Below are 9,902 nucleotides of genomic sequence, written 5' to 3' on the forward strand. Positions count from 1 at the left end.
ACTATTTTAGATATTATGAGATTTAAATTATGTTGAAAGCTTTTATCAATTAAATGGTTTTATTCTCTTTAATATGTTAAGTGAGACTTCATCGTTTTATTAATGATAAAGGAATATTATTTTATAAACTAAAGTTAGTTTAAAATAATATTCTACCTTAATTCTTGTAAGGTGCTTTTAATTAAGTTAATGTTTTATGCATTTTCAAATCAGTGTTTGAGATCTATTGTTAGATCGTTACGTGGATCCCCAGACGAAGGGATTGGGTTAAATACCCAGACCCCCTCTCTTTCTTCCTCACTTTTCTCCCATCTCTCTCTCTTCCCTTTCCCTCAAGCATACGTCATACGCAGTCCACCCCCACGCCCGATTCTTCCATAGCTCAGCACGGCGCGGCCATGCATCGCCAGACCTCACCGCCGGCACCACCAGCTCACCGGCTCCCTCTCTCTCTCTCTACTGGCCGTGCACAGCCCGAACGGTCTTAGTGCTTACTGCACCGCCATGTGCCATCCTCCGGGGCCACCAACTTCACAGCAGCTTCTCCTTCCGCCGGCCATCATCCTCTAGCAAGCTCAGCCTCCCTCTCCCCCTTCGTCGTACACACGCACCATACCCATGAAAATGGGTCCACACGGCTTCAAGGCCACCGATGCTCCTAGCGCCGCCGTGCGAGGCCACCGAACACCACCACAGGCACCTCCTAGTCTCCCCCTTCCTCCTCCCTTGAACCCATAGCTAGTAGCCCCCTCCTCCATCTCACGGTTTCTCCCTCTCTCACATACGGGTTTCACACCCTCCACCCACCGTGAACCACCACCCTCGGCAGATGACCACCTTCTCCAGCCTCCTCATGCCACCACTGAGCCATCCCAATCGCCCATAGCCCCGATCTGCCACCCATGCACGCACACTCTCTCTCACTCTCCCACGGCTTCTCCTCCTTCATGCGGCCAGATTCGCCGCCGTGAATCACCATGGCGCCACCCCAGTGCCTCCACGACTCCACCAATAACTCCCTTAGCTGAACCCTAGGTCCAAACCACCACTTTATGTGGTGGGTAGCCACTGCACGTGATGGACAGCCACTGTACATGGCTGGATACGCTGTGTACCACTCCTTGCCACCATCACATGGCCATCACGAGCCCTTCTAAGACCATACCTAGATATCCAAACGCCCAAACAGTCACCGTACGTGGGTTAGCCACCACGTACGACCCTTCTGACATCATCGGCCGTGATGATCAACGAGCAACGCACGGGTTATCCCGTCGATGGTATAACCCTCTATCCCTCGTTAATTATGTCAGATATTGATTAGTTGACTAGGTTGTGGACTGTGCTGTTGGTATTTGTGGAGTTGTGGTATTGTGATGTGGTGTTGTGTGATGAAGTGTTGGGCATTCTGTGTAGTGAAGTGTTGGGCATATCTGTGTTGGATGGAGATGTGCTGTGCCGTGTAGTGTACTATGAAGTGTTGGGCGTAATTGGGAAGTATGATGTGTAGTGTTGTGGATTGTGTTGTAATGGTGGCATGGTGTATGTGGAATGGAAAGAGTACACGCTGGGTGTACTCCGTGTGTGTCATAGTGAGAGATAAGGAGAGTATATGTAAAATATACCCTCCTGACATATTGTGGAACGGGAAGAGTACACACTGAGTGTACTCTATGTGGCGTAATGTATATGAAGGGAGTACATTTAGAATGTACTCCATATGGCAGAATGATGCACCATATGACAAATATGCCATACCATATGGCGAATATGCCATAATGGTGATGTGGCGTAGTGTGTGTGAAGGGAGTACACGTGGAGTGTACTGTATGTGGTGGAGTGATGCACTATATGGCAGGTATGCCATAATGGTGATGTGGCGTGGTGTGTGTGAAGAGAGTACACGTGGAGTGTACTATATGTGGTGGAGTGATGCACCATATGGCGATATGCCATAATAGTGATGTGGTGTAGTGCATGATGTACTCCATATGACGGAGTGATGCACCATTCGGCGGATATGCCGTAGTGGTGATGTGGTGTGGTGTGTGTGAAGAGAGTACACGTGGAGTGTACTCTATGTGGTGGAGTGATGCACCATATGGCGGGTATGCCATAATAGTGATGTGGTGTAGTGCATGCGAAGGGAGTACATTTGGACTCCATATGGCGGAGTGATGCACCATTCGGCTGGTATGCCGTAGTGGTGATGTGGCATGGTGTGTGTGAAGGGAGTACACGAGGAGTGTACTCTATATGGTAGAGTGATGCACCATATGGCGGTATGCCATAATGGTGATGTGGCGTATGTGAAGGGAGTATACGTGGAGTGTACTCCATGAGGTACAATGATACACCGTGTGGCGTGTCGTAGAGATAAGGATGGTTATGTGATTGATGGGCGTGGAACGTGATGGGTAGTGTCGGGAACTGTGGAATAGTGTCCCGAAATAGTTATGGCATAGCCTGTAGTCTGAGGTGGCAAGTGTCATCGTGATGGACTTATGGCTAGGAGTATGCGTGAAGTAACAGAGCAAGTATAAGAGTGCGCAGCGGAAGCATGACTGGAGAATGTCACGAAGTGACATGACTATTGACAGTCATGCTTGTGATGGGCGAAGTAGCTGAACAAGTGTAAGTGTACGCAGTAGAAGCATGACTGGGCAACGTCACGAGGTGATATGGTTACTGATAGTCATGCTTATGATGGGTGAGGAGTTAGTGTAGAAATGAAGTAGCAGGATAGTGATGAGATGTCACGATGTGATAGGAGTACGTGAGGAACCGTACTCGTGATGAGTTAAGGGCTAATATAAGAATGATGTAGAGGGATGTCAGGTGACGTGACAAGGTCATGTGTAGGTTGGGTGTAGTCTCGAGCTATATGACGTGACATAAGGCGTAGTAGTGAATGGAGTCTTGTCGTGTTAAGTGTTGGTATGAACTATCAAAAGGGACGGGTAGCGTGAAGAGTCATGTTAGTCGGGTTAAGAGAAGGTTGATATTAGAGTATGGTACTTGTTTACACAAGCAGGTGATCAATGTGTCATATGTTGATCTTAAGTGATAAAGGGGTAAGGTACATGTGTAATCTGGTTAGACACATGTGCTGGACGGATTCACCATATGTAGTGGGTAATCTGTCATTAGCACAGTTACACGGTACTTAAGCCTCAGAGTTGGGTTAGAGCCGTGTGGCTTGTATGGATAATGAGGATTAGTATGGGCTAAGGTGCGTGAAGATAGTGACGGGCGTATTATCTAGGATTGGGATGCGTGACTTAGTCGGTCTGAGTCATGCATCAAGATGAGTTCAATAAGGAGAGTCAGACGAATGTCTTAGTGTCTTAATCTTAAGGTGAATCATGGGTTCACTTTAGTGGATGAGCACTCGAGACAAGACTTTGAGTCGGAAGATGTGGTGACCGTAAGTGGTCCCCGGGAGGATTAGCATAGTAAAGGGCACGTAAGTGCACGGGATAGAAGGAGAGTGTTCTAAGGGATATGTAGCTCTATTTCTAGTTTAAGTTGCTTATGCATTAGATAGAAAATGATGCTAAGTATGTGTATGCATGTAGGTTGCCATCTGACAAGCACATGAATGGACTACATGATATGCAAGTAGTATGGTCCAGGTAAGTGTTACGTTCATACTCTTCTAGAGTTTTCCAAGATATAAGAAATGCTTTTCCTTTAAGATGCTTACGAAAAGAAACGAAAGACGCTTTACGAAAGAAAATGCTAAGTGTTCAAAAGTATAAGTATGTACGGCCCCTCCTTGGTAGCCCCTGTTTACGCACCCAAAGTATTAATTGTACACATGTGAATGGATGACTATACGCTGTATCTATTGTATGTGTTTTCTAAGAAAATCCATAAACTGATGAAAATGCATGAAAGACATGAAAACGGATGCTTTTATGGATCCTATGAACCAATGCTTTCATGTGCGACATGAGGTGATGCTTATGGATGCCATGAAAGACGACGTCATGCTTATGGATGCCATGAAAGACGACGTCATGCTTATGGATGCCATGAAAGTTGATGTTCAAGCCCATGTATGTTCTTAAATGACGTTTTCCATGAACGAACTTTTAAAGAAATGATAGAATTGAAATGAACTGAAAAAGGAAAAGACTATTTTCGGGCTTACGCCCCAAACGATGTTTTTCTTATGAAAATGAATGTTTCCTCATGAAAGGACTGTTAAATGAAAGAATGAACTGAATGAAAGCTCCAGCTCTTTCGAGCTGACATGAGAATGAAAAACAAGAAAGAGATGAAAGCATGGAATGTATGAAGATACGTAACAGCCACATGAATGAATGAAAAGGTTACCAATGAATGGGCAGATTGCAATGCCGGGAAAGTAGTACTGGTAGTGCACCCAATGCTGCCCCTGACTGAAAAGGGATTCCCAACCCATGGCCACGGGCGAAGTCCGGGTCCAAAGGAAGACCCCTAACCCCAACACACGGGGCGTAACAGTGTGTACTGGCCTATGAAAGTGATCAGAACGAATGAATGTATGTATGCATGTACGAACGCACGAATGCACGAACCTTTAAGAAATGAAGGCACTGACGGGAGAAACGTTTTACGAAAAGAAAGCCCATGTTTAAAAGAGAAAAACCCCGTCCACTGATGTTTTCAAATGAACGCATATATGACACATATGCATGGATGTAATAGTACATATGAATGATGAAGACATGAATGAAAACCAATATTGTTATATTTTAACTGTATGAAGTAATGCTTACGAGTCTTCGACTCATTTTAGTTTTTATGCATGTCCCTCCCCCTACAGGAACTGCATGATCAGGACGGACACGGCCCATAGGGAAGAGTATGGAAGTCTAGGCACGAGTTTTAAATGTACGAGTGACCTTTTATTGTAAAAATTAATGTTTTTCGCTGTAAACCTTTTTTTATCCTAAAGCACATTTCATTTTATAAACATAGAGTCTGGCACCTTGGGTATGCAAGTGAAAAGTTTTAAATCAGACGGTAATTTCCGTCGTCCTTTCTAAAAATATTTTGTAAAAAGTCCCACCACAAGGACAGGCGTTACAATATTGATAGATAATGGAAGTTCGGCAGACATTCTATTTTGGGATGCTTTCACAAAGATGGGGTTGAGAATGAGTCAGTTTCGCCCAGCACCAACCATATTGAAGGGGTTCACGGGAGATGTAGACCCATGGGGTCTATTACACTACCTATGTTGGCAGGAATTGACCCTCACCTCACCACCACCCTGATTAAGTTCTTAGTAGTAAGAATGCAATCGACATATAATGCCATTATAGGTTGACCAACATTGAACGCCTTGAGAGCGATCACATCCACCTATCAACTAAAAATGAAGTTTCCCATGAAAGCAGGAATTGGCAAGGTGCGTGCGAACAGGTGCTTGCCTGAGAGTGTTATGTGTAGGAACTGAGGAAAGGAGAGCGGGATGTAAAAACAGTAGAGCCGTGGGAATATGGCGATGGTACCCTCCCGCCGCCTCCACCTAAAGTCTTTAAGACTGAGGCAAAAACAAGGGACGAGGAAACACTGAGACAAGGAGAAGTCGATGAGCCATTGGAGCTCGTACCCTTTGATCCAACCCAGCTGGATAACCACGTGAGGATCGGAACTACAATAGCGAAGGAGGAAAGGACTTGGCTAATCCAGCTCCTCTTGGAACACAAAGACATCTTTGCATGGAATCATCAAGACATGCCAGGAATAAGCAAAGATGTGATACAGCATCGACTGAACGTCAACCTGGAAACAAGGCCTGTTAAGCAAAAGGAATATTTATGTGAATTTTTTTTAAAATATCCAAAAAGTTAGAAAATTGCTTATCTAATTTTTGCTTTTGGAAACGTTGAGGATAAGAAAATGGAGTTGGAAGAATAGGAGGATTGTCAGGAAATGAAGTTGCTGGAGGCATGTCAGTCTCTCTTAGTGTATCATCCACAATCTCCTATTCTTTTACTTTATTCTTGTTTTGGCCATTGTTTGTAGCTGTAGGGGTGGACTTGGTTTCCTTTGATGGTGACCTCTCAATTTCTCTTCCACTCCTATGTGTGATGGCCTTGCATTGTTCCTTTGGATTCACTTCAGTGTTGCTAGGAAAAGTTCCTCTTTGTTGGGCATTGATGGTTGTGGCTAGTTGCCCAATTTGCACTTCAAGATTCTTTATAGAGGCTCCCATGTTGCTACAATGAGTCTCAATGTTGTCCAACTGTGAATCTGTCTTTTTAAACCTTACATTTGTCTCCTCAACAAAGGAAACCATGGCATCCTCAAGTGACATCTTCTTCTCGCTTGGTTGACTATCAAATCCTGGAGGAGGTTGCAACGCATTCTTTGTGTTTCCATAAGATAAATTCTCATGATTTCGAAGCCCTGGATGATAATAATTTGGCATAGGATTACCATGATAGTTGTAGTTCCGATTGTTGATGTATTGAACTTATTCTTGACTCGTTTCATTATTTAGAACTGTCATACTTGTAGCTGCAACATATTCTGCACTTTGTGGTATCCTTTGGATTGTCAAAGCTAAAATTTGATGAGATAGAGAAGCAACTTAAGTTGAAAGAGCTGCTAACGACTATAATTCATGAATCCCTGCAACTTTTTTAGCCATAGTTCTTTCAGTTGGTCATTGATTGTTATTCGAGGCATTTCTTCCAAAATAGAGGTAGCACCTTCAGCTGTCTTTGACATCAAAGTTCCACTAGCAGCTGCATCAATATGGTCTGAGTTTGTCCATTTAATCCATTATAGAACATCTGAACTTGCAACCAATCCGGCAATCCATGTTAAGGGCAGCGTCGAATGAAATCTTTATATCTTTCCCATGCTTCGTAGAGTAACTCAAAATCATTTTGCTTGAATTGACCAATCTCACTCCTGAGTTGGGCTTTTTTGCAGGTGGAAAGATTTTAGCAAGAAACTTTTCAGCCATGTCCTGCCAGCTAGTGATACTTCCCTGTTGTAGAGATTGTAGCCAACCTCTTGCCTTCTCCCTCAAAGAAAAAAGAATTAATCTCAGTCTAATGGTGTCTTCAGTAACACCATTAATCTTTACAGTGTCGCAAATCTCCAAAAACATTGACAAATGATTATTGGGATCATCAAGTGGCTATCCGCTGAATTGGACTTGTTGCATCATGCTGATTAATGCTGGTTTGAGCTCAAAATTGTTGGTATTAATGGTTTGACGTTTTATACTTGAGTGGTTGTTATTCACAACTGGTTGTACATAATCTTTCAAGGTGCGTGGTTGTGCATCATGTTGTCCATCAGCCATGGCTAATACTTTCTTTTTTCTTCATGATCTAAGAGTTCTTTCAATCTCCAGATCAAATGGAGTATGTCAAGGTATCTAGCACGGTGCATCCAACTTCAACAACACACCTGTAGAACAAAAAATTAATAATAATAATAATAATAATAATAGCAATAAAATTCTAAATTAAAACCAAGATTGCTTAGTATCGATATTGGCAAAAATAAGAAGAAAACGATCACCGGCAACGGTGCTAAAAACTTGATCCGTGCAAAACTGCAAGTGCACAATATCGTAGTTTTATAGTAAAGTGATAAGAAGAGTGTCGTCCTCAGGGATTGGTATCTCACTTTGACAAGTACTAAAATTATACTTACTTCGACTTTATTTAGAAAGGTCACTAAGATTTTTGTAATTGCAAATCGAAATAAAATCAATTCAAAGAAAATATCCAAAGGAAATGAAAGCTATTGTTTGATGATTGAATCAATAAGAAAAAGAATTTCTAGGAAACTAATTTCACCTAATCCATCACTATGCTTTTCTCATATAACTAATTGAAATTAATTATCTCTACTTGTTAGCAAATTCTTCAAAGTCATCCAAAAGCCTCTTTTGATAGTCAATTGGATTTATTCTTGATCATCATTTTACACAAGAGTAACCAAATGAATAAAACAAGAAAGCATTAAGACCATCAATTTTAATACTACATAGGTTCATATAAGTCTTTCGATCTTTATATTTACCTATGCTGAAATATTCAAGTTTTATCCTATAATTTCCTCTTTCGATAGCAAATCACAAGATCAAAATCATCTAATTAATGACCAATCAATTAGAAGCAATAAGGTCAGAATAAATCAGACAAACATAGAAGATAATTATTTCAAATTAGCATATAAGAGCAAGCATAGTTTGAAACTAGATTGTATCGTTTTCCTAAAATAAAGAAAATTTAGTTCATGCTAAAAATTAAATTCAACATAAACAAATTCACCATAATTTTCAGTTGAAAGTAAAGAAAATCGAAACTCTCCATTGTTCCCGGCGACCTTGAATTTTTACCCTGTGCGTTGGTCTCCGCTCGCATGTGCAAATGGGTTGCGTCTCTTTTTCTCCCTGATTTCAAGCTTCCACCTTTTTCTCTTCTTTCCCACCTCACCTCTTTTTTCACATTTTTTTTAAATCATTAATGGTGGTAGGTAGAGTGAATTCATGGTGGTAGGTAGAGTCACATCTTAGGATTTTTTGTTCCGCTTCTTTTCAACGTCGTACGTTTTTCACTTTTAATTTCAACTCGATCTTTATCCTCAAAACAGCTGCAATAACCAGCCCTCATATTTAGATAAATCTTCATTTAAATATGAGAGAATCCCTAGACAATAAGGCTTCTAAAATTTGGATATTTTTTTCTTCAAACCTGAAATAAAATTTAAATGAAGACAATGAAGCCTAAAATCAATAAAAATAAATAAAACTGGACTAAAACTTAAATTTAAGAAGTGATAAAATATAGGAAATTATGCATGTCATCATAGCTACACGCACCTGTCCCGAACATGCTGTAACAGCCCGCTAGAAATTCATTGGCGGAATTTCTATTGACTTTAGGAATCTCGTGAAAATCCCATAAGTTTTTACGAATCGATCTATTGCATAGGTTTTAGTCTGTCAACATAGTCAGTGTTATCACTCACTATGCTGCTAGAAATATGAGTTTTATTTATTTGAGGTGGTTAGAAGTGTCAGAATGCATTATGGTCTACGCCATTACACTCAGTGGATTATTTAGGATTTTATGGCACAATATCCTATTTTCATAATTCCGGACGAAACGTCTGTTGGAAATTGTGAAATTATTTTTAGGGGCACTTCGAGGTTAAATTTCGGTAAAAGATTTTCACTAAAGGTTAATATGAATATTTAGGAATTTTTAGTACTAAGTTTATGATTCACTTTTTCGAAGTGAATAGTAACCTCGATAAGCGCACCAATTGCAGTGTTTCGAAATCACAGTGTGGAATGTCCAAATTGGATTAGAGAAGTTTTATTTGGACACTTGGCAAGATCTTAGCCACACTTAGTGAATAATTTTAGACACTTGGCACCATAAGGAACGTTTGTTGGATTTGAAGGAATCAAGGTGTGAGATCATGTCGCTTAAGCAAAACTTTGTTTCATCTGCTCAACCAAATTGTGCCAGATCAAAGAGGTTTTCAATCCTAGTGAAATTCTAAATGGTGGGAATCCAATCGAAAGCCCAAAAGCATGGTTGAAATCGAAACCCTAAACGGTTTCCCCAAAACCCTAAAGTTGGCCTCTAAACATTTTCTAATCCGATTTCTAGCATTGTGTTTAATCACTTGATTAAATCACTTCCACATGCTATTAATCCTTCAAATTTGTGTTAGAACATCATTATCCAACCTTGTTAACCTTGAAAAATTGATTGGGCCAAGTGATATTGGATTTGGGCTTGATAGCAACCCAAACCCTCTTTAAACCCCAAATTTTAGGCCCATTCGGTTTAGGCCCTTTAAGGCCCACGAATTTGGTCACCATAGGATTGCTTCATGGCTAAGTTTTGTACCCCCACTTGGCTGGC

At 41.1% G+C, this 9,902-nt stretch overlaps 1 non-coding gene across 1 annotated transcript; it reads left to right on the forward strand.

The window, feature by feature from the left end:
• Positions 1–6,816: 6,816 nt before the first annotated feature.
• LOC118348816 lies at positions 6,817–6,923 on the forward strand. The gene has a single exon (XR_004801823.1). It is a non-coding gene; the product is annotated as a small nucleolar RNA R71 (small nucleolar RNA).
• Positions 6,924–9,902: the final 2,979 nt, after the last annotated feature.

The sequence above is a fragment of the Juglans regia genome, chromosome 6 (genome assembly GCF_001411555.2).
Source record: "Juglans regia cultivar Chandler chromosome 6, Walnut 2.0, whole genome shotgun sequence".
NCBI classification, from domain to species: Eukaryota; Viridiplantae; Streptophyta; class Magnoliopsida; order Fagales; family Juglandaceae; genus Juglans; species Juglans regia.